This window comes from Aulonocara sp. 'chitande type north' Nkhata Bay, unplaced genomic scaffold (assembly GCF_057382095.1).
Source record: "Aulonocara sp. 'chitande type north' Nkhata Bay isolate Kocher_YH1m ecotype deep benthic unplaced genomic scaffold, A_spYH_male_GT1.1 unmapped_scaffold_23, whole genome shotgun sequence".
In the NCBI taxonomy this organism is placed as follows: Eukaryota; Metazoa; Chordata; class Actinopteri; order Cichliformes; family Cichlidae; genus Aulonocara; species Aulonocara sp. 'chitande type north' Nkhata Bay.
Genome location: NW_028234355.1, coordinates 904,461 through 910,460, shown reverse-complemented (window position 1 = coordinate 910,460; position 6,000 = coordinate 904,461).

Sequence of the window (6,000 nt, the reverse complement as noted above, 5' to 3'; positions counted from 1 at the left end):
TCCACCATTTAACTAGTGGGTGAAGCCTGAACTGTCTAGAGACAGACCAGACCAGCTGCACAACGCAGACACTTCAAACCTGTGGACAAATCTGAGAGAACAGAAAAAGGAAAGGAAACTTAGCTTAGAACCATGCAGCGCTACAGGAGACGGCAGCACTGCAGAGGTGAGGACCGGCACCTGTTTGAAAGAGACAAATGCACACAAACACACACAACAACGAACGAGAAACAAACACAGAGAGAGGACAAAGTGGTTATACAGAACTTGAGGACATTATCTACATGTAATTATCTACATAATTATAAATTTGTTGTGTTTTCTTTAACAATGTCAGAAGGAGAGAGGCACTGAGGCACCGTCTTCCGCCCCCCGACGCTCCTGCTGCGCCTCCTCCTTCTGACAGGAACTGCCTACAGAACAAGCATGAATGATGCCTGAGTGGACACACGCAACTCACAAGTTCCTGGCTCTGTCAGCTCCTCTGCAGAGGGTTTCCCTAAGAAGGTGGACCTAGCAGGGTCACCGGGGGACGGGGAGCTGTGCCTCACGGCCCTCACTTCGCCGGAGAAACCCTCATGCAGAGTTCAGAAACTTGTGTGTTGAGTATGTCGCTGTGAGCCTCCACCATTTAACTAGTGGGTGAAGCCTGAACTGTCTAGAGACAGACCAGACCAGCTGCACAACACAGACACTTCAAACCTGAGGACAAATCTGAGAGAACAGAAAAAGGAAAGGAAACTTAGCTTAGAACCATGCAGCGCTACAGGAGACGGCAGCACTGCAGAGGTGAGGACCGGCACCTGTTTGAAAGAGACAAATGCACACAAACACACACAACAACGAACGAGAAACAAACACAGAGAGAGGACAAAGTGGTTATACAGAACTTGAGGACATTATCTACATGTAATTATCTACATAATTATAAATTTGTTGTGTTTTCTTTAACAATGTCAGAAGGAGAGAGGCACTGAGGCACCGTCTTCCGCCCCCCGACGCTCCTGCTGCGCCTCCTCCTTCTGACAGGAACTGCCTACAGAACAAGCATGAATGATGCTTGAGTGGACACACGCAACTCACAAGTTCCTGGCTCTGTCAGCTCCTCTGCAGAGGGTTTCCCTAAGAAGGTGGACCTAGCAGGGTCACCGGGGGACGGGGAGCTGTGCCTCACGGCCCTCACTTCGCCGGAGAAACCCTCATGCAGAGTTCAGAAACTTGTGTGTTGAGTATGTCGCTGTGAGCCTCCACCATTTAACTAGTGGGTGAAGCCTGAACTGTCTAGAGACAGACCAGACCAGCTGCACAACACAGACACTTCAAACCTGAGGACAAATCTGAGAGAACAGAAAAAGGAAAGGAAACTTAGCTTAGAACCATGCAGCGCTACAGGAGACGGCAGCACTGCAGAGGTGAGGACCGGCACCTGTTTGAAAGAGACAAATGCACACAAACACACACAACAACGAACGAGAAACAAACACAGAGAGAGGACAAAGTGGTTATACAGAACTTGAGGACATTATCTACATGTAATTATCTACATAATTATAAATTTGTTGTGTTTTCTTTAACAATGTCAGAAGGAGAGAGGCACTGAGGCACCGTCTTCCGCCCCCCGACGCTCCTGCTGCGCCTCCTCCTTCTGACAGGAACTGCCTACAGAACAAGCATGAATGATGCCTGAGTGGACACACGCAACTCACAAGTTCCTGGCTCTGTCAGCTCCTCTGCAGAGGGTTTCCCTAAGAAGGTGGACCTAGCAGGGTCACCGGGGGACGGGGAGCTGTGCCTCACGGCCCTCACTTCGCCGGAGAAACCCTCATGCAGAGTTCAGAAACTTGTGTGTTGAGTATGTCGCTGTGAGCCTCCACCATTTAACTAGTGGGTGAAGCCTGAACTGTCTAGAGACAGACCAGACCAGCTGCACAACGCAGACACTTCAAACCTGAGGACAAATCTGAGAGAACAGAAAAAGGAAAGGAAACTTAGCTTAGAACCATGCAGCGCTACAGGAGACGGCAGCACTGCAGAGGTGAGGACCGGCACCTGTTTGAAAGAGACAAATGCACACAAACACACACAACAACGAACGAGAAACAAACACAGAGAGAGGACAAAGTGGTTATACAGAACTTGAGGACATTATCTACATGTAATTATCTACATAATTATAAATTTGTTGTGTTTTCTTTAACAATGTCAGAAGGAGAGAGGCACTGAGGCACCGTCTTCCGCCCCCCGACGCTCCTGCTGCGCCTCCTCCTTCTGACAGGAACTGCCTACAGAACAAGCATGAATGATGCCTGAGTGGACACACGCAACTCACAAGTTCCTGGCTCTGTCAGCTCCTCTGCAGAGGGTTTCCCTAAGAAGGTGGACCTAGCAGGGTCACCGGGGGACGGGGAGCTGTGCCTCACGGCCCTCACTTCGTCGGAGAAACCCTCATGCAGAGTTCAGAAACTTGTGTGTTGAGTATGTCGCTGTGAGTCTCCACCATTTAACTAGTGGGTGAAGCCTGAACTGTCTAGAGACAGACCAGACCAGCTGCACAACACAGACACTTCAAACCTGAGGACAAATCTGAGAGAACAGAAAAAGGAAAGGAAACTTAGCTTAGAACCATGCAGCGCTACAGGAGACGGCAGCACTGCAGAGGTGAGGACCGGCACCTGTTTGAAAGAGACAAATGCACACAAACACACACAACAACGAACGAGAAACAAACACAGAGAGAGGACAAAGTGGTTATACAGAACTTGAGGACATTATCTACATGTAATTATCTACATAATTATAAATTTGTTGTGTTTTCTTTAACAATGTCAGAAGGAGAGAGGCACTGAGGCACCGTCTTCCGCCCCCCGACGCTCCTGCTGCGCCTCCTCCTTCTGACAGGAACTGCCTACAGAACAAGCATGAATGATGCCTGAGTGGACACACACACACGCAACTCACAAGTTCCTGGCTCTGTCAGCTCCTCTGCAGAGGGTTTCCCTAAGAAGGTGGACCTAGCAGGGTCACCGGGGGACGGGGAGCTGTGCCTCACGGCCCTCACTTCGTCGGAGAAACCCTCATGCAGAGTTCAGAAACTTGTGTGTTGAGTATGTCGCTGTGAGCCTCCACCATTTAACTAGTGGGTGAAGCCTGAACTGTCTAGAGACAGACCAGACCAGCTGCACAACACAGACACTTCAAACCTGAGGACAAATCTGAGAGAACAGAAAAAGGAAAGGAAACTTAGCTTAGAACCATGCAGCGCTACAGGAGACGGCAGCACTGCAGAGGTGAGGACCGGCACCTGTTTGAAAGAGACAAATGCACACAAACACACACAACAACGAACGAGAAACAAACACAGAGAGAGGAAAAAGTGGTTATAAAGAACTTGAGGACATTATCTACATGTAATTATCTACATAATTATAAATTTGTTGTGTTTTCTTTAACAATGTCAGAAGGAGAGAGGCACTGAGGCACCGTCTTCCGCCCCCCGACGCTCCCGCTGCGCCTCCTCCTTCTGACAGGAACTGCCTACAGAACAAGCATGAATGATGCCTGAGTGGACACACGCAACTCACAAGTTCCTGGCTCTGTCAGCTCCTCTGCAGAGGGTTTCCCTAAGAAGGTGGACCTAGCAGGGTCACCGGGGGACGGGGAGCTGTGCCTCACGGCCCTCACTTCGCCGGAGAAACCCTCATGCAGAGTTCAGAAACATGTGTGTTGAGTATGTCGCTGTGAGCCTCCACCATTTAACTAGTGGGTGAAGCCTGAACTGTCTAGAGACAGACCAGACCAGCTGCACAACACAGACACTTCAAACCTGAGGACAAATCTGAGAGAACAGAAAAAGGAAAGGAAACTTAGCTTAGAACCATGCAGCGCTACAGGAGACGGCAGCACTGCAGAGGTGAGGACCGGCACCTGTTTGAAAGAGACAAATGCACACAAACACACACAACAACGAACGAGAAACAAACACAGAGAGAGGACAAAGTGGTTATACAGAACTTGAGGACATTATCTACATGTAATTATCTACATAATTATAAATTTGTTGTGTTTTCTTTAACAATGTCAGAAGGAGAGAGGCACTGAGGCACCGTCTTCCGCCCCCCGACGCTCCTGCTGCGCCTCCTCCTTCTGACAGGAACTGCCTACAGAACAAGCATGAATGATGCCTGAGTGGACACACGCAACTCACAAGTTCCTGGCTCTGTCAGCTCCTCTGCAGAGGGTTTCCCTAAGAAGGTGGACCTAGCAGGGTCACCGGGGGACGGGGAGCTGTGCCTCACGGCCCTCACTTCGTCGGAGAAACCCTCATGCAGAGTTCAGAAACTTGTGTGTTGAGTATGTCGCTGTGAGCCTCCACCATTTAACTAGTGGGTGAAGCCTGAACTGTCTAGAGACAGACCAGACCAGCTGCACAACGCAGACACTTCAAACCTGAGGACAAATCTGAGAGAACAGAAAAAGGAAAGGAAACTTAGCTTAGAACCATGCAGCGCTACAGGAGACGGCAGCACTGCAGAGGTGAGGACCGGCACCTGTTTGAAAGAGACAAATGCACACAAACACACACAACAACGAACGAGAAACAAACACAGAGAGAGGACAAAGTGGTTATACAGAACTTGAGGACATTATCTACATGTAATTATCTACATAATTATAAATTTGTTGTGTTTTCTTTAACAATGTCAGAAGGAGAGAGGCACTGAGGCACCGTCTTCCGCCCCCCGACGCTCCTGCTGCGCCTCCTCCTTCTGACAGGAACTGCCTACAGAACAAGCATGAATGATGCCTGAGTGGACACACGCAACTCACAAGTTCCTGGCTCTGTCAGCTCCTCTGCAGAGGGTTTCCCTAAGAAGGTGGACCTAGCAGGGTCACCGGGGGACGGGGAGCTGTGCCTCACGGCCCTCACTTCGCCGGAGAAACCCTCATGCAGAGTTCAGAAACTTGTGTGTTGAGTATGTCGCTGTGAGCCTCCACCATTTAACTAGTGGGTGAAGCCTGAACTGTCTAGAGACAGACCAGACCAGCTGCACAACACAGACACTTCAAACCTGAGGACAAATCTGAGAGAACAGAAAAAGGAAAGGAAACTTAGCTTAGAACCATGCAGCGCTACAGGAGACGGCAGCACTGCAGAGGTGAGGACCGGCACCTGTTTGAAAGAGACAAATGCACACAAACACACACAACAACGAACGAGAAACAAACACAGAGAGAGGACAAAGTGGTTATACAGAACTTGAGGACATTATCTACATGTAATTATCTACATAATTATAAATTTGTTGTGTTTTCTTTAACAATGTCAGAAGGAGAGAGGCACTGAGGGACCGTCTTCCGCCCCCCGACGCTCCTGCTGCGCCTCCTCCTTCTGACAGGAACTGCCTACAGAACAAGCATGAATGATGCCTGAGTGGACACACGCAACTCACAAGTTCCTGGCTCTGTCAGCTCCTCTGCAGAGGGTTTCCCTAAGAAGGTGGACCTAGCAGGGTCACCGGGGGACGGGGAGCTGTGCCTCACGGCCCTCACTTCGCCGGAGAAACCCTCATGCAGAGTTCAGAAACATGTGTGTTGAGTATGTCGCTGTGAGCCTCCACCATTTAACTAGTGGGTGAAGCCTGAACTGTCTAGAGACAGACCAGACCAGCTGCACAACACAGACACTTCAAACCTGAGGACAAATCTGAGAGAACAGAAAAAGGAAAGGAAACTTAGCTTAGAACCATGCAGCGCTACAGGAGACGGCAGCACTGCAGAGGTGAGGACCGGCACCTGTTTGAAAGAGACAAATGCACACAAACACACACAACAACGAACGAGAAACAAACACAGAGAGAGGAAAAAGTGGTTATACAGAACTTGAGGACATTATCTACATGTAATTATCTACATAATTATAAATTTGTTGTGTTTTCTTTAACAATGTCAGAAGGAGAGAGGCACTGAGGCACCGTCTTCCGCCCCCCGACGCTCCTGCTG